This window comes from Miniopterus schreibersii, assembly GCF_964146895.1.
Source record: "Miniopterus schreibersii genome assembly, chromosome: 2".
NCBI classification, from domain to species: Eukaryota; Metazoa; Chordata; class Mammalia; order Chiroptera; family Miniopteridae; genus Miniopterus; species Miniopterus schreibersii.
Window position 1 is genome coordinate 117,741,370 of NC_138102.1, and position 23,734 is coordinate 117,765,103.

Below are 23,734 nucleotides of genomic sequence, written 5' to 3' on the forward strand. Positions count from 1 at the left end.
TATTTTTAAGGTAAAACCAGAGTATGTTTGTGGCAGTGAATTTGTGACTTTTAATTTCAGAAGTCGAGTTCTAGATGTAATATAACAAGTGTTATAAGAATACATGATTAGACAGGATTAGATTGCTTATTCTTCCCCTATCTTTTGGTTTGGCACACTGAAAATCTAGCAGGAATTTTGCTCACAATCACATCAGGTTACAAATGATTGAGAAAACTGGGAAAGCAAAGAGTATTCTCCATCTTGCACTGGGGTAAGAGAGCAGACAGGTTTCTCTCATTGACCTAGTCACTATTATGTCTACTGTGTACTGTGCTGAAAATTTACATACAGTACCTAATTTACAAAGCAACAGGTATTCAGAATAAATGACATCTTTCCTGTTTTCCTAGCATGCAACTGATAAATCTGGAATTTGAACCTTGCTATTTTGCTCATGATGAGAAAATATATGGGGGTGGGGGATATTTAAAAATAAACATTATGTGGGAGTTTGGAAAACATTAGTTTAGACTCAGTTCTATCAAGTGGGCAAAACAGAAAATTCAAATTGAGAAAAGTGTAAATGTCAGGCACATTTACTTACTAAGAAATGTTAGATCTGTAAAAGTAAGTTGACTTTGAGAAAGAGAAAATTGAGATCTTGAAGGTAAAGATCATGTTTTGCTCTCTGTTTTCTGATGCTTTTTGGATATTTCATGTGCTTATGTAATTACCAGGCTATGCATATTTGTTTGGAATATCAGGCATATACATATAAAAAGCTCTGTTCAGAGAAACTAGATATTGGAAAAAGAATTTGAATGTTTCCCTTCCTTGGGATAAAATATTCTTATTGCTAGAAATCAGGACATGTCCTTTAGTGGTTTGGTCCTCTAAGAAACCTCACAAACCCTCAGTGATATGCTTCATTCCGTCTATGCTTCCAATAACATTTATCTTAGCTTCTCTGTTAGATGCCTTTATCTTCTGTTACACTTTTGCTATCTCCTTGTTTACATCCCACTATCTAGCAGAATGTCTTCCATATAGTAAATACTAAAAACATCCAGAATATGCCCTGTACTTTTTCAACCATTCTTTTTCATATTTGTGGATTCTAGTATGGTGGGAGGGGTTACCAAGCATAAATCTCTACTCCTGATTGTAATGCAAATATAACTAAAAGAGGAAACACATTAATTTGCTGAGGCTCTGTCAGGTACAAAGGAAGGGGAATTCTGGTAGTACTGCCAAGAGAGGGAACCCTAAGTAGAGCCACAAAGAGGTTGGTGCTAGGAATTATAAAATCACAGCACACAGCCTACTTCATGAATAAAGAAACCAGAGTTTAGAAAGTTGAAATATCTAGCTCAAGGTTACTAAGTTATTAAAGAAAAAGGAATCTTAGAGCACATGGAACATTGTTCAGTCTAGATTATATTAGACCAAAAAACAAATCTTAATAAAGATTGAAATCACATCTACCATCTTTTTTGACCACATTGTTTGACATTCTTACAAATCTCTTGAATGTTCAGTTTAATAGAAAACAAAGAGCCTCTCATATCTGCTTCAGTCTCTTACAATATCTCATATCATATAGTCTCCAGAAAATTCCATTAGACGTTCATAGAAAATAAAAGATAAAAGAGCAAATGATATCTTAGTATTTTTGTGAAATTATTTTGACCTTTATAAGCTACATGGAAATTTTTGAGCCTCCTAAGGAACTCAGACTTCACTTTAAGAACTACTTCCAGCCCAGTAGGTGTGGCTCAGTGGTTGAGTGTCTACCAATGAATCTGGTGGTCACGGTTCCATTTTTGTTTAGCACACATGCCCAGGTTATGGGCTCAATGGGCTTGATCCCCAGATGATCCTCTCTCATCATTAATGTTTTTTTCTCTCTCTCCCTCCCTCCCTCTCCCATTCTCTCTCTCCCATCCTCTCTCCAAAATCAATTAACTTTTAAATAAAAAAAGAACTTCTGTAGCAGATATTTTAATAATTTTCTGGCATTTTTCATTGTTTGTGTAAAGGCTGTAGCAAAAATATTTTTTCTTCCTATAGCTGAGTTGTTTTATTCATAACTAAATGCTTTATAAGATTTTTTCTTTGTACTTGAAATTTCGTAATTTCACGAGATATGTTTTGTTGTTTTTGTTCAGTTTTTCATTTATGAAGTTCTGCCCTTTTAGATGACAATTAAATGTCCTTTCAGTCAAGACAGCTAGCTATTCCTTTATTTTTAAATATTATTCCTGCTTTGTTTGTACTTTTTTTCAGGAACACAATATGTTTATATCAGACCATTTTTGTATTTCCTAGCTATTTTTATTTCATCTAGCAATTCTGATGCTCTTTTATTTTTTTCCTAATTAAAAAAAAATGTATTTACTTAGAAGCATTCAGAATGTCAACAGAACAGCAACTTTTTTTTTTTTTTTGCAATTACAGAGTGGTATTCAGTTAACAGAACAATTATTTCATGTAAGCTGCATCAGAGATAACTGAAGATGAAAAAACTACCATCCCCATATATAACTAATTTGTGCTGTGCACCAGCAAGAACCTGCTTTAATTTCTGACAATTCACAACTCCCATACTATACCAGGCAAGGTTAGTGGCTACTGAAAATACCACCAGGACAGGGCTGTTAACTATACAAAAAAAGACACTGTACAGTTAAAAAACAAATCTCACATAGCCTTCCATTTCAATTTTTTTCTTTAAAAAGAGTGAGTTGTGTAGAGGTTGGGGGGGAATTAAATGCTTTATAGACAAGAAAAAGAAAACTGTGCTAGAACCAACTTATTCGTCATCATCTTCGTCTTCCTCCTCTTTTTTTTGCTTTTATCAGCGTTGGCAACTCCCTTTTTGGCCACATCAGGCTTTCCTTTAGCTCGGTAGGCAGCAGTATCCATTTCGTATTTCTCCTTGAGCTCAGCAGCCTTCTTTTCATAAGGCCGTTTGTCATCTGTAGCACTGTTGACTCCATACCTCTCCCAGCTTCTTTGCAACATCACCAATGGATAGGCCAGGGTGCTCTCCTTTGATTTTCAGGCGATGCTCAGAACAAAACAAGAAAAAGACCTGAGGAGGCCTCTTGGGTGCATTGGGATCTTTGAACTTTGTTTCCCCTTTAGGAGGGATATAAGTTTTCATTTCTCTCTCATAATGGGCCTTGTCCACCTTTGCCATGTCTTCAGATTTTCCTTTCTCTTTAGCAGACATGCTCTTCCACCTCTGTGAGCACTTCTTAGAAAACTCTGAGAAGCTGACTTAAGCATCTGGGTGCTGTGTCTTGTGTTCCTCCCAGAAACTTTGCACAAAGAAAGCATATGATGACATTTTGCCTCTTGGCTTCTTAGGATCTCCTTTGCCCATGTTTAACTACTTTCCCTCAACAAGCACACAGTCACCCGGTGCCAGTCCAGCTCGCACTTGCCCCGGCACTGTCTCAGTGGAGCTCAGTGCACTGCAACGGCTGTCTGATGCTCTTTTAAATTGTCTATTGTGATATTTTTCCCTTCAAGTCTGTCATTTATAACTGACTTTGTATACAGTCCATTTCTCTTTGATTCTGATGTGTTTCATTTTGGTAGTAAGTGTTGTAATCTACAGTTTAATGAGCACTGCCCTCTATTGTCACGTTTGATGTCATTCTGTTATTTTATTAACTCTTCTCTGAAAAATATTTTATGAAATCAAGGGTATCTTGTTCTCAATTTTAAGATTATAGGGTATATTTTTTCTAAAATGTCTTCTTTTCCTGGAACAACTTTCTTGTATATTATTTCCAGTGGGATTTCTGATATACCTTCTTCTTTCTGTTAGTATATAGAAATAGATACCAAAATGAATTCTTATGCTTATTATTCACATACAAATGAGATGATTTTTTTTAACCACTTTATTGAGATCTGATTGACATGTAAAAAGCTGTATGTATTTAATGTATACAACTCAATGAGGTGGGGGCTAAGTATCTATCTATGAAACCATCACCACCATCAAGGTCACAAACATATCCATCACCATCCCAAAAGCCCTCCAATCTTCATTATTAATAAGAACACTTAAAATAAGGTCTATTCTCTTGGAAAATTTTAAGTATACAATACAGTATTGTTAAGTATAGGCACAATTGCTGTACAGTAGATCTCCAGAACTTATTCATTTTACATAACTGAAACTTTGGACCTTTGACTATCACTTCCCTATTTATTTTTCCACTCATCCCACAGTAGCCATCATTATATTCTCTGCTTCTAGTAATTTGACTATTTTAGATTCAACATATAAGTGAGATTATACAATATTGTCTTTCTGTGTCTAATTATTTCACTTAGTATAATGTCTTCCAGGTCCATCCATGTTGTTTCAGGGGTTAGATTCCTTTTTTAAGGTTGAATAATATTTATTATTATTACTTTTCATATGTTATGCACCTTAACATAATAAAGGCAATATATAATAAGCCCAAACTCAACATGAAAAACTGAAAGCTTTCCATCTGAGGTCAAGAACAAGACTAAGACACCTAATCTGGCCACTTCCGTTCAATGATTTTATTGTATGTTTATGTTTCTGATTAGCTGAGTTGGATTAGCAGCTGGGAAATTGCATGTCTCTTTCTGCTCTGTACCTTTTACCTTCAGTCTGTTTCTCATAAATAATAGTTTAAAGAGTTAAAAAAGAAAAAAGAAAAAAGACTATCTGTAGATGTCCCAGTTGTCAACTTTTCAATAATATTAGTTTTTTCCCTATAACTACTCTCCCATACCCCATTCCTTATATCCAAAAAAAAAAAGTTTCTTCAGACCTTTCAGAACATAATCAATTTTATGGAAATTGCTAGCCTGCTAGAGATCAAAGTGAACTATATTATTATATTGCTAAGTATGAATGCATTGTCTGCATGTTTTTGTTGAAAATTGTCTCATAATCCTGCCTATGTCTTGAGAGCAAGAATTATGATTATAGACATATGAAATCTACAAACACTGCAATTATTAAAACATAGTATTATCCTCTAATATAGCATGTCTCCTAAATTCATGGCCAATGAGAAAATTAGCTATCTACAGGGATTAGAAAACTACAGCTTGTGGGCCAAACTACACTGTCTACTTTTATAAAGATATATTGGTACACACCACATTGTCTATGGCTGCATTTCTTTTACAACAACAGAAATGAGTAATTGTGATGGACCCTATGGTGAACAAAGCCTATAGGATTAACTATTTGGCCCTTTACAAAAAAAAAAAAAAAAAAATTGTTGTCCTGATTTATAAGAAGAAGGTAAAATGAAACATGATAGAAACTGCACAAAGACTCTATCTGGGAGAGAGAAGAGGAGCTCCAGATTTGGCAGGAAAACTTTAGTTCTTTCTTGTTTATAGATCATTTAGGCAAAGATTCTAAGTATCCTGACTGGAGACACATTTACACTGGCATTGTATTTGAACAGATTTTTATGCAAAAATAGAGCATAAATAAAAACTGAAGGCCCAGGCCTGGTGGCTCAGGTGGTTAGAGCCTCATCCATGCACCAAAATAGTCCAGGTGTGATTACCAGTCAGGGCACAGACCCAGGTTTCTGGCTTTATCTCTGCTGGGGGTATATGGGAGGCAACTGCTGGATGTTTCTCTCTCCCCCAATCCCTTCCTCTCTCTAAGCTTGTCCTTGGGTGAAAATTAAACTGAATAAAAAATAAAAACTGAAAGGTGCAAATGTATCTGAGGTCGAAATGAGTTGGTGAACTCTGAAACACCAATCACAAGTAATTATCTGTATAACAAATATAAATAGCTAAATGGCACAGCATCTCACAAACATGATGCTCTATCTAAGATTTAAGTTACCAGTGCCTTTTTAACCAACAAAAATAAATCCTATTTCAGGCGGAATATATTATTTTCCTAAAATAGGTGATAGAATAGGATTGTTTACAACAAAAAAATATGTTAATGGAAATGCTAAAATATGCCTGCTGCTTAAGGAAGCAGAACATTTATTTCTGTTCTCTTCAGAGACCGTTTACATTTTCCCCATGTAGAAAACAGAAATAACAAAGTAAAATTCACTTATACTTCATTACTAGGCATCCATGCAATATATGCATAGTTTACAAAAACAAAACATTTCTTTTAAATTCTAAATTGTGGGTATTAGAGTTGAGCTTCTAACAGAAGTCAACTTCAAATTCATCAGTTTTTAAATGGCAATCTGAGATCAAAACTCTGAAAGGTTAGAGTGAAAATGTGTATTTGAAAATATTTAGTGTACTTGACCATGCTATTATAAGTTGTAATTACAGAAAAATAAGTTGTAATTACCTGTGTGTTAGTCAGGATACATCATTCTGTTTTAAGGGATAGAAATCCAACTCAAACTGTCCTAAGGGGGGAAAAAAATCATTGTTCACTGATATAATATAAATAAAATAATCTGGGATACTGCTTGAAGTAATGTGAAATAACTAGAATTCTAGTGAGATCATCAGAATTTAGATTTTCTCCAAACATGTCTCTTCTCTGTGTTAGCTTCATTCCCCCCGCTCCCCCCCCCCCCCGGCCCCTTCGGGTTCCTGGCCACCACAGAGCACAGCCTCCCAGCTCCACAGTGTAAGAAAGATAGCTTCTCTTTCCCAGGAGTTCCAAAAAAGATCCCTGGATTAATATAATTCTGTCAACTTCCTTGAGCATTTTAACTGTTTATGCTTTTTCTGGCTAAAAACTGACACACTGCATTGCTTATGGGAGTGTCAATTAATAGAACATTGTAGAGAGCAATTTGTCTGGGAGGAAGGTGGTATGAGGAACATGAATAAACTTTTGAAGTCACATAATGTCCTCAACTTAGATATTTTGGCCAAAGAGTCTTAATTTCTGGAATATAATCTAAGGAAATAATCAGAATAGAAATATTTTATTCATCAAAAAGTTAAAACCCATTTATCATTAGATAAGACTTCAGAGTGCTATTAGTATTTTTCCGAGTCCTACATATAAAAGCTTATAGCCATCTAAAAAGATCCTGAATATTTTTTAACTTCATAAAAATAAAATAATCATGTAAAATAAAAATGTTAGTATCCTTTAAAACAAATCCTTATTTATAATTTTATAAATTGAAAACCCTCCTAAATATTCAATATCAACACTTTAAATTGTGGCACATACTTCCAAAAAATATATACAATTAAATATTTTTCTTTTTATTGTTTTATATATATAAATTTTTCATATTTTTTGTCATATATACATCTACACATATATTACTGTTGCACTTTTATCCATTGCTGTAGTTATTCCTTTCATAATCCTCCTTCCTTGTGAATTTATTTTCCTATTTTTCCTATATTCTTTTACACTATTGAGTTCATCAAATGGTTTCATAAAAATTCTTTTGGATTTAGTATTGGATTATATTCAGGGGATTTTTTCTTCTTAGTTTACTGATTGCTTTTTCCAGCATCTTTTCTCATACCCACAGCACTTTTTGCTCTTACATTGATTGGTGTTACTTTTCTCCTTATACATCATCTGTCTAGAAAACATATTACAGTATTTCTTTATACTCATCATCAGTAAAGAACAATTTTTTTTTAATCTGTCTCCCCTCTTGTATGGTGATTTTCTGACTAAAGCTGGAATGCAAATTGATGTCCCCGACCCCAGTCCAATTCTTCACCTTTAACAAGATTTCATCATTTTTCTCTCTACTCAGGTGGCATTTTACTCCTATATTCATATTTTCTGCTCTTACAGGCAAATATAGTTTATGACACATTACTACTCTACCATATTGTACTAGTAGAGTGCTCATGAGCATCTCTTAACCAAAGTCATGTTCCCCTGGTACCTGTATTTCTTAGAGCATCCTAAACTACCCAAGGGTTCATCCTACCCCTTACCACCAACTGAAGTGGTTTTCCAGGGTTGTTTATTTCAATCTCTGTTGTATGCAGCAATCATTGCAATGAGCTGAAAATAACAAGGTAAAGAGTATATTTGTCCTAACCAAACAGTTGTTGAGGAGTAGAAAGAAATACTCTGTGTCCCTAAGTCAGAAATTGCTTCTCAGTCTTGTGCATTATTCCCAGGCAATCTCTGTGCATTAATCTGTTTTTGCAATGAAAGAAGAAACCTCAGTATCTCAGTGGCTTAATATCTCAGTTGCTTGCTCCGCTCTATGTATCTCCCACCCTCCTTGTACCTGGGATATGTCCTCATGGGGACTTGTGGGAGTGTAGAGGAATAAGTGGAAACAGTATACTTTTAAAGATTTTGGCTTGGAAATGGTAGTTATATAGTTGTCCACATTCCATTGAACAAAGCAAGTTAATAGCCAAATTCAAAATAAATGGAGCAGGAAAATATATTTTGCCCATCTCAGTGAGAGCTGCCTACTGCAGAGTCAAATAGGAAAGTGTATCAGTTAGATTGTAGAAAGGAAGTGAAAAATTGGTAATAAATTAGCAACATCCACCATACTCGTTTTCATGAAGCAAACCCAACATTCATCTTGTGTTTAAGCATAAGCAGATTTTATTATTAATAAATTCAATCTGCTTCATAATTTATATCAATTTCCTTCCAGATTCTCTCATTAATTTATCTGTCGATTTTGGCTTTTTGTAGTATAAGTGTTGATTTTTTTTCTGTGTGTCCAATGATATGTTAGTAAGAAATTGAATGAGAATGTATTGAAACATGTTAGTCAAAAGTTTTAACTGATGGCCAGAATACTGCCATACTGATTTGTTGTTGTTTTTTAAACTAGTTGAATTAGGTCTCTGTTTAAGTTAAATATAAAAACAATTTTCAAGTTGTTACATATAGAAATCCATAACTTCTAATAGTATTGATAGTACAAAGCAACTTTTAAAATTTAAGTCATTTTATTTTCCAATTACAGTTGACATAGAATAGTATATTAGCTTCAGGTGTGCACCCCAATGATAAGACATTATATAACTAAGTGATCATCCCAATAAATCTCATACCCATCTTACAACATGCATAGTTATTAGAATATTGACTGTATTCCCTATGCTGTACTTTAAATCCTCATAACTATTTTGTAACTAACATCATGGGGATGCCAGAAGGAGAATAGAGAAAGGAATTTAAAACCTATTTGAAAAAATGACAGAAAACTTCCCTAACTTAATGAAGGAAATAGACATACAAGTCCAGGAAGTTCAGAGAGTCCCAAACAATATGATCCCAAAGAGGCCCACAGTAAGATACATCAGAATTAAAATGCAAAAGATTAAAGACAAAGAGAGAATCTTAAAAGCAGCAAGAGAAAAGCAATTAGTTACCTATAAGAGAGCTGCCATAAGACTTTCAGCTGATTTCTCAACAGAAACCTTGCAGGCCTTAAGGGATAGGCAAAAAATGTTCAAAGTGATGAAAAGCAAGGACATATAACTAACATTACTATACCCAGCAAAGCTATCATTTAGATTCAAAGGGCAGATATAAACAGCTTCCCAGACAAGAAAAAGCAAAGGAGTTTATTACCACCAAACCAGTATTATATGAAATGTTAAGGGGTCGTCTTTAAGAAGGATAAAAAATATGAAAAATAAAACGGCAATAAATATCTATCAACAATGGAACCTAAAAAACAAAATAAGCAAACAAGCAGAACAGAAACAGAATGAGATACAGAGAACATTTTGATGGTTGTCAGAGGGCAGGGGGTTTGGGGAATAGGTAAAAAAGGTGAAGGGATTAAGAAGTACAAATTGATTGTTATAGAATAATCACGGGGATGCAAAGTAACTTTTTAAACTGAGTTAAGTCTGGATCCTCCCTGAGCTTTAGTAGTCTTATCTGTAAAAAGAACAGAAGTTACTGAAATAAAACCTGGCAAAATGCATATAAAAGTATTTTGTGTACTATATTACTAAAGTATATTTTCCAGTTGCTTATTTGAATCATGCACTATCAAACATAGGAACAAACAAAATACACCTTTTCTCTCTATATATTTTAAAATCTCATGACTTATCAGTCTAGTTATTAAAATGCAGTTCATTACATTTTAAAATTCTAATCTCATTTCTGATTTATCTTCTTTGGAAAGAGGCTGGAGGGAACATTCTAGGCTATGAAAATATTCTATATCTTGATAAAGGTATGAGTTACATAGGTATATGCATTTGTCAAAAATAAAAAATGTACACTTAAAGTGTGAACACTTTACTGTGTATAAAGTTTGTTAAAGAACTACCAATAATTTTGATTAATTAGTAAGTTTACTTTTTACACTGTCATGAGTTATCAATTTTCAAACTACTTTTTGTATATTAAATAGGTTTGAGAAAATAAGTAAATTCATTAAAAATAAGAGGAGCCAAGGAGAACACTGTTGAAGAATATTCTTCAGACTTGTCCACTAAGAGGGCATAGAAACAATGATATACCAGTAACAATGAGCACATTCAGAGCCCAGATCTTGGTTTCTAAAGGCCATTCTTCACTAAAGAAAAATAGGGTTCTTGGTAAAAAGACTGAATCTAAGTACAGAAAAAATGAACCTTTCCTAGAATGCCTTGTTATACCATAAATAAAGAAAATGGTCAAAGAATGATGGGAACACATAGAAAGTATATAGTTGCCAGCTAGAAGGCATTCAAACTGGCCAGTCTAGGATATTTTGAATATCAAAGTAAATAATAATTATGATAATAATAAGGCATTAAGGCCCATGGAATAAAATTAGAATTCATGAAGTTATGCAGATAGGAAGGAAGGTAAGGAAGGAAGAGCTATTATTTTCAGTAGAGTATCAACCAATAATTACAGAAGAAATGATGAAATTTAAAAATTATCAGTGAATTTTAAAATAATTGAGGGCATAAGCATGATAAGAAACATAATATTTATATAATTGTAAAGTATCTTCCCAAATATTAACAATTTTGAAGGAAAATATACTGACTTCACAATACATAAACTTTGTAGATAGCTGATATTAATTTGATCTTTTGGTTAAATGCTATGTTGTGATCAACTGACATCGTGGGCCTCTTACATGATGCCTTAAACAGGACACAATGTCCCTTTTGTGATATTCCTGCTAAAATGTAATAGCTGAAACTAAACATGAGTAAACATCAGACAAATCCATATTGAGAGGTATTCCACAAGGTAGTTGACCTATATATTTTACTCACACACACACACACACACACTTTTTGTGTATTAAATAGGTTTACAGTTGTTCCTATAAATGATATAATAAAAATACAAGCATAAACTTTCCAGTACAAACAACTGTTAACCTACTTTTGCCCACCCCTGCATGTAGATATATATATAAAGATAAAAAGGAAAGATATGTAGATATAGGTAATATATTTTATTGGCACAATAATTTTATTATGAGTTAGATAATGTACCAATGTTAAGTATCCTGATTTTGATAATTATTAAACAGATAGGCAAGATAATATTATTGTTCTTAAGGCATACAAAGTCAAGGATTTTGAGGTAGAAGAGTATGTTTCCAATTAACACACATATATACAATTTATTCCCTTCTCCACCTTAGGCAAGACCTATGGCTAAAGGAATTTGAAGTAGGAGCAGGAATGTTATCTATACTTTCATTCCTCTTTTCCTTTGCAACTGGCAAGGAATGGTCAGAATGGGGGAAGAGTGTTTGGTTAATGACTGAGTATGACAGAGCTCACTGTACACCCATTGAACAAATCCTGAAAAATATGTTTGAAGTTATATGTTGCTCTCTTTAGAATGCCTCTGTTTTCAGCAGTGGCCCTAATCATCTATTAATAAAGAACAAGAAATACCCTATTTATCATTCTGTAGCATTAGCTTACATCTCTAACATTCAAGGTCTAGGTGAAGTTGTTATATCCTTACATAGTGGGGTAAAATACAGAATCTTTACAAGCTTGAACTCACTATATACATTGACCCGAACCCAAAAGGATTCCACACTCCTATATGTTGATGATCAAACTGTTTTTCTTGAAACCAGGAATTTTTCACAACATCTAGGTTATATAAATATAAAAACGGTAAATCAAATCAAAATTATTTCATCTCTATCTACTTATGCTTTGTTATAAAATTATACAATCCAGGTCTGATATTTCTGAGCCTATTAACTTTGCTGCTAAAAATACTTATTCGGAAGTGTATAAAGCCAAGTTTGTGCTACTCTATAGACCAGTTAAATTTCCCAGGTACTCTCATAGTCCTTGGAGAGCCACTAGCAAAAGTATTGCCAAGTAGAAAGAAAACTTAAAAAGTCACTGAGAACTCTAGATAAACAAGAAAAACAAAGATTTATAGAGTAACTGTGGAAATAGAATATGTGAGTGTGGAAAATAAAGTTGGCTCCTGAGGTTTCACTACAAGGATATTGCCATCAATTTTGCTGAATAGGAGACAGAAAATTGCCTGATGACATTAAAATAAGTGCAAATTAAAAGCAAGAATGCAGGGAACCAAAAAGACTCAAAAATAAAACTTTACCCATTAATAATTATACCTATATAGCCATGAACCATCGACACTTATAAACTACATTTTCCTTTGGTAACCAGATGATAGTGTATCACATAGACATCAAATCGACCCATAATTATTAGGATATGTAACTTTACAATCAAACACCAAAAATAAACATAACCTTTTCTGCTCCATAATATTATGTACAAAGACTATAAAGTAATATTTCTATGACACAGTCATGCATCATCTAGTATGTAATATACAGTGGTGGCTATGAAGAGAAAGTATGCTAAAGTAAACAAATACCATTAAGCAAGTGAAGTGTTCTACTTTAGATTCTACCATTTATAATTCCAACACCATAGACTAATAATGTTTTGTGTCTTAGTGTACTTTTTTGTAAAATAAGACAATTTGGGAGATCATTTTGTAATTCTAACATCTGTGAAATTTTGTTGTAAATACTTGTAAAAATTTATCTCTTAGAGCTCTTACTCTAGAAAGAAAAATGGTCAATTTAAACTCTATATTATTATGGATCAACCGCTGCTTTTTTTCTTAGCCTATTGCAGTAAAGAAAGTGATTTTATTAAACCTAAGAATCAGAGGCAAAGACCTCAAATAAGGCCAGCACCTTGAATGGTGATGCTTGCCATTGTCATAACCCCATCTTCCCATGTGAGTGGTTTCTACTGCAGCAACTGGGGGCAAGTCTCAGCATAGCCTCAAAAAGGAAATATGATGCCTGGGAGCTTGGGGATATTTTATTTTCCTTGTTCAGTCTGTTGAGAAAGTCTATAACCAATTACACACCAATAACAACTACGTGAAGGAACACATTAGAGGAATGGAGACTAAGGAGACAATATGTGTTCTTGGATTAGAGCCTCGACTGGAAAATGTAACAGCTATGACAAACATTATTGAGATCACTGAAGAAATCTGAATATGGACTCTGGATTAAAGAACAGGATTATATTACCATCAATTTCTATTTTGATATATATTCTATGGCTATTAAGAGATGTCCTTGACTGATAAACACTAAAATATTTAGGGTTCTAGAGGTCATATTATCTACAACTTTTAAATAATTCAGAAAAAAATTCATACACACACAGATAAAAAGACAGTGAAAAAGCAATGAGAGCAAAACGTGTTTACAATAGGTGTACAGGGGTAAACAGGAGAGCCTTGCACCTATTTCTAAATTTAAAAGTATATTAAAATTAAAAATTACCAAAAAAATCAAGGATGGGGAACAGAGAGATGATATCACTCACTATGAAAAATAATGTAACCCTCCCCTAGTCTCTACCATTGCCTCAGTTCTCTAAGAGCCAATCATTTAAAGGGGTGACTCTTTCCTCTCGAGGAAGGACTCTGCAATACCCAGAAATTCTCTATGTATATAATTTTTAAAACTAAGCTCTTGTTTTTAATTGAATTTACTCAGGTGACATTGGCTAACACAATTATATAGGTTTCAGGGGTACAAGTCTATAATACATAACCTGTGTGGTGTGTTCACTACCCCAAGTCTAAACTAAGCTCTTGTATTCACCTTCAGCAACAGGCATAGAAACAAAGACATTAAGAGTTAGCATTCTCTTCTCTTTCACACAACGTAAATAGCTATTAGAATGAAGTTCCCTCTGACATACTGGTTGTTTAGAGAAAAAGATCTGATAACTTTAGCTGCTCAAAGACTAAGTGAATTAGCTTTTTCCCTTATTCCAAACACCTCACATTTAAAGATATGACACCAATAATATCTTAGTTAAACCAATTGCAAAAACTTCAAAGGAAAAACCTATAGCTTTGATTCTTCAAGAAATATTATTTATTTCATGGTAGATCGGACCTACTTAAGTCAAAATAATAGATAACAGCTTACATGTGAGTGCCTACAATCTCCTAAATATGATTAAAAGTCTCTCGTATTACCTACTTAATGAGGAGAAGGGAAAAAGAGGAGGGAAAAGGAAGGGAAGAAATCAAGGCAAAGGAAAGTCATAGAAATTTCCCAAAGTCACACACCTTCAAACCTGAGCAGATTCACTTCAGAGATGGAAATAAAAATTAAATCTTATAATTGAAGACATGAAGATGGGGTGATATGCTTATAAGCTGGATACAGGATAAGATGTTGATTCTTTTTTTTTCTTAAGTATATGGATTTTATATAGGGGATAGCTCTGACAGGGGTAAAAAGCTTGGCTGGACCCCCATTATGATGAAGTAATTATGGAATCTGGGAGATAATGGGGATCGTTGGAAGGCTTTCCAGTAGAGGAATAGCAAAATCTAAGTGGTGCCTAAGGAGAAAGATTAATGGTTGATGTAAATTTAATTTTTAGCTGCTGTTAAACTATAACCTTGATACTACTTTATAAGTGGAAGCACTGAGTTTGCTTTTGAAAAATAACAGTACTCCATGGTTCTGCTCACAGATTTATAGTGAGTAAATGCATCACTTTCTGGAATCTGTTCAGTGCTTTATGAATAATCTGGGACTGTATAATTACTTGGATGGACTTCTGGGCAACAAAGACAGTGTAAATCCAAACTAATATTAATAATACACTGATATTTTTAATATTTCTTAAATTTTTAAAAAGTTGAACATCCTAAAACACCCATTATTTTCTATTTTCATTGTCACCAACCTACATCAGGCTGCTATAGCCCCAGACAGCAGAGCAGGGAGCACATCAGCCTCCCAAACTGTCTCTAAGCTTCAGTCTACCTCCTTCCAATTTACTATTATCCTCTACAACTAAAATCACAGGAGTCTCCTCAAATATTTTTCAATGGCTCTCAACTTACCAGCATAATGGCCAATTTCTTAATCTAGTTTTGAGACTTTCCAAAGTGTTCCTCATCTCGTCTGTTTGTTTATCATAATTAAGTATAAACAAGCATTCAATTCATTCAACAAAATGACCAGGTGATTAACTTGCTACCTCTTCTTGTGGATAGGAAGCCAGGCATTAGGAAAGTGCGATAAAATTTGGAAACAGGCATTTGTTTGATTCTCAGTCAGGTAACCTCTTGAGCCATAGTTTTCTATTTTGTTAAAACAGATTTTTCATATCTTGCTCACAAAGCTATTATAAGGATTAAAATAAATTAAAATAATTAAGTGAACTAAAATAAATGCATTGTTCCAAGACCTGTACTATGTACTGTGGCTGTAATGACAACTATTCTGGAGATCAGGATATAAAAAATATGGACTGACGTTGGAATTCCAGAGGGCATATTATGCTCATTCCCCCTCCCAAACTTAAAACCAACTCAGATATAGATGTACAAGAGGAAGAATTATTAATTCTGTTATACTAATAAAACTGAGAGAAGGCAACATCCTCTGAACCTGTAGGAATAAACACTGGGATGCTTATCCCATCTGAGTGGCCTTTTGGTTCTGAAAAGTAGACACACTTGCCCAAGGAAGCTGCCGTTATTCTGCAAGGGACTGTTCAGTCTTAGCGGGTATTATATACAACCTGGATCCTCAGGCAGGGCTACTTCATTATGTTGTGTTTAAATTACTGTCAGAGTCCAGTAAAAACAAAGTGCAGTAGATATTTCCCCATCGACCTAATTAAATGGCCTCATCCTGATCTATCATTTTCCATCTAGGTAAGAGCTTTGTTTTTGTTTTTGCATTCAAAATCTGTTACGTCACTTATGAAATATTCACAACCTATAAGGCATATAGTATTAATGCCACTTTATAATCAAGTGATTTAAGAGCCATACAGTTTAAGGGACTGCAGTTTAAGTTGCCAGTAAATAAGAGGCAAAGCTGGATTGAACTTGTGGCACCTAACTTGTGTGCAACTAACTTAACTGCACCACCTTTCCTTCAGCATCTTCACCCTGAACAGAAGTTTCTTTTTGTTTTCATTTATTCCCATCAGGGCTCTTTTAAGTGGGGAAACACTGCCCCGATCAGCTCCTCATCATTGTTAGTTTTTTGCAACCTAGTTTTCAAAAGAAAGTGCTGCTGTCAGAAACCTTCCACCATGTGCTCGGGCAGTGAAGTCACTCTGGCTGGTGGGCGAGGAAGACAATGCCATCAACGAGGCTTGAACTGGAGGCTGGCTAACAGGTCAGCCCTGAAGTCCTGGCCCTGTGCTGGGAGAGTCTGACAGCCTGTGCTGCCACTAATCTCACATTCTGCGCTTGGCAAAGTGTCTCACCTCAAGTGTGGGGAGAGTGCCACTTAGGGAAACGATACCACCATACTTCCCAGCTCTTCTCCCAAAGAGTTTGAGGGCTATTCCTCTCCTCTCACACTGCCATCTCCTTTGTCCCTCCATGTTTCGCCTTTTGGTAAATCTTTGCTTTGGGTTGTTTAGCCTCCTTTCTTTAATTGTCTTAACATGAATGAAATCTTCCCATTTTCTGGGTCACTGATACCTGAGCTGTCAGTTGGGCTGGGTCAGACGGACTCAAATACCTGGGCAAAAAAGCTCCACTCCACCGCCCTAGCCAGTTTGGCTCAGTGGTTAGAGCCTCAGCCTGAGGACTGAAGGGTCCCAGGTTCGATTCCAGCCAAGGGCATGTGCCTCAGTTGCAGGCTTGCCCCCCATCCGGGCTTCTGCAGAAGGGAACCGATGGATATGTGTCTCTCACATCAATGTTTCGCGCTCTCTCCCTTCCACTCTCTCTGAAAAGCAATGGAAAAGAAAAGATACCCTCAGGTGAGGATTAAAAATAAAAAGCCCCACCACCACGGATCTTCAAAGGTGACAGAGAAACCCTCTTTACCTTCCCTAGATGTTCAGACACCAGAAATCACCTGTGCAGTCCCCAGGTTCTCAAAGTTCACCTATGAATGTAAGTGGTAATGCTCACACCAGTTTTTGGAGGTGATGTGGCATGCTTGTTCTCACTTCCCCACAGAATACACACCAGGAAAGCACACAATAGGGCATGTCTACCTCTTTAGGACCTGCCACATGGAGTCCCCATGCCTGACACCCATTTCTCTCCTAGCAGATCTGAGGTAGTTGATTCTTTTTAAGAACTTTCTTCTACCACAGAGGTCTATTTATTTCTTGATATTTATCTCCTAATGTGAAAATTAATAAGATAATTCTATCTCTCTTTTTTAATCTTTGCTGCCCCCCACCCCCATATATTTATTGAAATTTCCTGACATGCACCAAAGATGTGGAGAACAGAATGACAATCGCATCCACTGTATAAATGCCTCGAGTGTAGTTTTGTACTGCCATATCTTTCCAGGGTATAGACCAAAACTTATTTGCTAAATCTCTGTTCTTTTCCCAAGGACTTTTCCACTTATAAAAATTTCCCATTTTAATCTCTGGCTACCATGAAAGCAATTGGATTTGATATTTATTTCAAGTTCCCTATAGTATGGGGAACTTAGTCAAGGGTTCCAAAAAGGAACACTTCTGAGAATGAAACATAGCTGTATTACTAGTTGCTCAATACTATGGTGATTCTTAATTTAACCAGACTCTTGTCAATTACTAGGCTAGGAGGAACACACAGACCTACTTTCTCCAAATTTAAATTGGCTTCTTTGAATAAGATAGCCTCAGGTGTCACAACCTCTCACATATTTTAATCTTAGGAAGGATACCTTTAATCTTGGAAAGTAAAACCCCAGTACCAATAATGAAGTCTCACAGATTTTTTACTATCTTGCCACACCCTATGTATATGATAGACACCCAGGCCTAGCAAAGTGCCAGGATCATAGAGCTGGTCTGGTCTGTCTCTCTTCAGGTTTATCTGATATCCCAGTTGAATTCTCAATCAGTTCTAAAAATTGATTTCTCCTGAGAATTTGGTAATTTATATTTATAATTCTATTGGCAACATTCATAGTGGTTTTATTTTTTTAATCCTCACCTAAGGATATGTTTTTACTGATTCTGGAGAGAGAGGAAAGGAGTGAGAGAAACATCGATTGCCTCCCGTACAGGCCCTGACCAGGGATGGAACTCACAACCTAGGTTATGTGCCATGACCAGGAACTGAACCTGCAACCTTTTTAGTGTACAGGACAATGCTCCAACCAACTGAGCCACTGGCCGGGGCACATTCATAGCTTTATAATGTGGATAACCTTAGTTATTTACTCCCCCATAGTACTTTGATCCCATCCAATCATTCATGGCTATCTTCAGTTTGCCAAAGCTTCTCAACTCCATCAACTTTACTCTCTTATCCCTCCCTCTTAGGAAGAATGTTCTCCTTTAGGATACCTCTGATTTATATTCCTGCTATTTATTTAGAAACTTGATCATGAGAGTATTCTTAATAAATAGAGAGATATTAACACATAAATTAATTATTCTAATATATGTCTTCAATTTAACCATACAGAGTTGGAAAAAGTAAATAATTTAAAATTTGAGTTCTGAATTATCTAGGAGCATTCATTTTGAGAAGCAGATTGGCAACATATTTGGTTTAAATTATGTTCACTTTGGTTAACTACTGAAGTGTCAACAAGCAACATCATATATAAAATGGGAACAGCTTTCCTCAATATTTCCCCAAGTTTTTATAGAGATGTACAAAAAGTTATGGTAAATGTAAGCTTCCCTGAGTAAACAGTCAGATCAGAAGTACTAAGATAAACACAGGCCACAACTTTTTACACTATATGACTAGGTGATGGACCATTTCAGCATTTAAGAGTTCTTTTTGAATTTCAGTTACAGCCCCTGAGTTTCATTTCTAATGAACTATCAGCCTAATTCCTGGCCATGCACTACCACTCATTGTTAAAAAACATCTTACCTTTCCTGGATGGCATTATTCCATCTAGAGGAAATTTCCTCACGCCAATACGTAGACCACTATTTATTTATATAAATTGTGGCCTTGACTGTTTCCCCTTTAGTTTTATTTAATGCGCCTATCACTTTTCTTAGATTTCTAATTCCATAAATTTCTTGGGGCATTTCTTCCCACAGCACAAGCAACCTCTGCAATTCAATAATTGAGTCACCTTGAAACTCACCCAATAATGCTTTTAGTATTTTAAGCTGTAAGCTGTCCAAATTTTATGTAATCATATTCCAAAGTTGTCCCAATCTTCAAATAGTGGGTCCTCAACTGGCTTTCTTATTAATCTTCTTTCTGAAACTTAACAAAGTATATGTCAAATTTTTTTGGATCTTTATTTTCTCTGGGTTATTTATTCCAGTTTTCCCATGAGATCTTTTCTTATTCTTTTGGATCTTCATGAGTTATCATTGAGTTCCTTAACCTAATAATTATTAAAACCCATTTCTTTCTAGCATTATTTAAAAAAATTATATCTAGATTTTTTCAAGCATGTACCTTTTATTATTTTAAACATTGGCTTGATTGGTTCTAAAACCTGAAATCTATGAAGTTTACCTAATTTTTGTACATCCCTCAATTCTTCCTAAATATGTTATTCTTTACTACTTCTAGAACAAAACCTTTATTTATTTTTTTTCCCTAAAAGAAAGTGGTGCTCAAACTAGGGAGGTGGCTGGACATGCTGGAGGCTCTTGCGATGACACAATGACTGAGGACATATTTTGCATTCTGGAATTGGGTGAAATATCAATATACCACCATAAATAGGATTATCTCCCACCTTGGAACACTGTTTTGCCTAAAATGTCAGTACCATAAGCATATTCATGGAAAACACTAATCTAAAAGTCATCAGATTTCTTTATCTTCTAATCCAAATTTGTTGTACATTTTGGTTTGCACTGATTTAACTTTCTTTCTGCCACTGTTCTAATAAGAAAATATCCTCAAAGATAGAGGGTTTCTAGGTAATTTTATTTGTGGTTAATAAAGTCCTCTGTATTTATGTGGGTAAAGCCACAATATAGTTTCCAAGTTTCACAATCACTATTTATAAAAAGTGAAGAGTAAAATCTAAGAGTAAATAGATGGCCTAGTCTGTAATTTTTACATAAATCCTTGGTCTTGCATGAAGATTATAATTTAATAAAAAAATGTCAGTTAGAGCATCATCCTGTTGTGCCAAGTAGAAGACATCAGTGTTGTCTTTCACAGCCACCTGCAAGTTATCCAGGTTCCATCTTCATGACTGGGCCCAAGGTGTTGAGAGGCAGGGACACATCAATGCTCTGGTTTGGCATCAGTGGTGTATGGATGGCCAGACGAGTGCGAGGGACACCACCAAAACTATTCTTGATAAACTAGAAGGCAAAGTCTCTCATGTGCTGCAGAGCTATTTTGGTGGCAACCATTTCTATATAGATGTTCCCTTAATGATGAATAAATGTTCTGGAAATCTCCAAGCATTTTAGCCTTTATGGCTGGCAGCCAGACAGCCTTAGGAGCCACATACCCACCATGTGCCATGCCTGATCCTGTAGAAAGTTCAAATAGATCATCCAGACCACTGCTGACTAGAGCAGGAGTAGGTGAAGAATAATGGTTGTGAGCACTGATGATGGCAGAAATGACTGTCTCACTGCCCGACTTCCTCCAATGCTCCCACCAAGCTCACTGCTAAGCAGACTATCTAGTCATTCTCCCAAGAGATTCACTGCTCCCACCCACATGGAAGATACCTGTAGCACACTGGGGGACCAAGGTCAAGATTTAAAAGGTCTCCTAGAAGGTCACGTTGAGAGGGAATAACATGAGGCTGTTCCAGCTTGGTGACCTTGGTGACAGTGGTGATGCCAAGTGGGCTGTCACCTATATCATGCATTGGCAAGTGTTTGCAATGGATTCTGTAACTTGTTTCTACAAAAACATTGGGAGGCTTGTGGTACACAGAGGCCAAAGAACCAATGTGGCAGATTAGCTTATCCTGCAGAGTTGGCTCAATAAGATCTCTCCTCAGAGATCAGTGGCTTCTCAGACAAGACTACTTATTTGGCTGTGACAGGGTCCATTGAGAGAAGCCATCCATAATTATAGCCCCCATCTTAAAAGTCAGAATTATCAGAATCCTGTGTTGCCAAACTCAAGACCTGCTGTACCAGCTTCTGTGTTTCTGATGATTTCTTGAAAACAGCTTCACCATGGCAGTAAGCAGAGTAAGCTGGACCTGGGTGCTTCATTATGAACACCCTCCAGAAGTTCAAGTTCTCACATGCCGTGGCAATGATACTTTCATAATTGTTGGGGTACTTGCGGAAGATGTCACTGATGATAACAATTGCCTCTTGGGCCACATGATTTACTTTGGTCTGAACGAGGTCAAGCAATGTGCTTACAAAACGTTCTGCATGTTGCTCCACCTTGATGGCACACCATCCAATGGCCCACACAAGCTTTGTGAACAAAGTCATATTCCTCTGTGGCATATTCCTTCAGTTCTGCCAGAACCTGAGTAATACTGGCTTGGGCTGCCAACTGAATCATGTTGTCCAACTTCTGTAGTTTAACACAGAGGGGATCATTATACTTCATGAAGACTTTGATTTCCTGCTTTAAGACTTTAGGCCCTTTTTGGACAATTAGGTTGATGTTCCTCAGGATGATGTACTGCACCTCTGGCTCCCCAGACAGCAAAGTGACAAGTGGAGGGTCCAACTTTTCAGCAGCATATTGTAGTAGTCAGAGTACGTGGGTAACAACTCTAGAAATTTCATTAGGACTTTTACTGATGAAAGCACCACTGCTGAGTTGGCATGAGATAGCGTAGAGTTACACACTTACAGATGCTCTGAGCCTCCCAGTCATCTTTAGGGTTTTAATTTGACAGACAGCCCAGGATGAAAATCTGGCCCCATTCAGTTTACTCATTCAGGGCTGTCAGCAGCTTATTAATGTTCTGTGGGTTCAGATTGAATAAGTTGCTGTTTGGGTGAGATACACTGATTTCAGATAACATTGCCAGAGCATTAGCCACCACCATTGGATTTTAATCTGCTGTGAGATCTTGCTGAGAATCCAGACATCTTCAATCTTCCTTCATTTGGGCATTGATATAATGGCGTTTTGCCACACAGACTGCTGTAGTTTTCTGAACACAGGGATCTTCATTCTTCAAGCACTTGTGGATGGACTCAGATATTCTATAATCTTGTTTACCCAATGCACCCCATGGTTCTGACTGCAGGGCCCAAATCAGAGAACTGGGATCTTCACAGTATTTCACAAAGCTGTTGACATCCATGGTGGCCATATCTGGCTGACTCTTGGCATAGTTCATCAAGTAGAGATACACAACCTTCTTTAGTTCCAGGCTGTCAGTCTGCATACAGTTCACTACATCTGGAAAGAGTGAGCTGACATCCTTCCCCAGTCATAGAGCAATTACTTTCTTCACAGCCTCCTTCCTCTTTTCTTTCTTTTCACTGTTGAGTTTAGCTTTTAATTAAAAAATTTATCCTTTTTTATTGGTTGTGAAGCACTTGGAGTCAGTCATGGTGTTGATGTGCACTGGAGGCAAGAATGGGGGTGGTGGCAGCAGCCAGAGTGGTGGTGTAATGTTTCCTGCACATCACCTAAACTTTCCCATCAATACACTGAAACATCAAAGGAGAGTGAGAAGGAAAACCCATCACAAGTATCAAACTTTAAGTCCATGTCTGGTCTTAAAAATCCATGTGGATTTGACTTTTACTCTACAATATGTATGTTCTATAAGCACAGAATCTTATTTTCAATAAATAGCTCCCTAACAAGATGTATTATGCTTCACCTTGGTGTCTCATAAGCCTTGCACGTTACATTTTCCATAGCTGGAATGAAACTCAGTTGGGGTAGCAGTCTGGTAAAGTAGCTTTGCAAAGTTTAAGGTGTTAAAATTTGATTACAATTCAAATGTACTTATCTGAGAGGGAGCAAGAGTTCATTGTTGTCATCTGAGTATAGGCTATATTATAGTTTTAACTGGGAAACAAAAGTTTTTCTGAAAAGTATTCATGCCACTGATAATATGATTATAAAAACTGAGTTGAAGTTTGAATAAAACATTATGTGATATTTTGACCTTCTGAGTAGGGGCTAAAGTTCCACATACTTGTCATTTATCCCCCTTTGTACTCCTTTAAAAAAACAAACTAAAAAATACCTTCTTATCCTGGATGGAAAAAAGTTCTCAGCTAAAAAGAGTTTATTTTGTTTCTGAATTTTGAGGGAGATATCTATGTGTGTTTATTGTTTCTAAAATTTGGGGCAGGACAAAAAGGATTTTTGCTTATAAAAACAATAGGGAAATATTTAAATTAATAAAAAGAGAATGAAAGTAAGTAGGCAATTCAGTCACAAGAC

The 23,734-nt window shown here is 35.7% G+C and overlaps 1 long non-coding RNA gene and 2 pseudogenes across 4 annotated transcripts in view; 1 reads left to right on the plus strand and 2 right to left on the minus strand.

The window, feature by feature from the left end:
• LOC308552985 overlaps positions 1 to 23,734 on the plus strand; it is a 206,504-nt gene that overhangs the window by 63,327 nt on the left and 119,443 nt on the right. The gene's annotated exons all lie outside the window — the stretch shown is intronic.
• Positions 2,795 to 3,370, minus strand: LOC308553571 (high mobility group protein B1 pseudogene; annotated as a pseudogene). The gene has a single exon. The product of its transcript is annotated as a high mobility group protein B1 pseudogene (transcript).
• On the minus strand, positions 20,430 to 22,886 carry LOC308553572 (AP-1 complex subunit beta-1 pseudogene; annotated as a pseudogene). The gene has a single exon. The product of its transcript is annotated as an AP-1 complex subunit beta-1 pseudogene (transcript).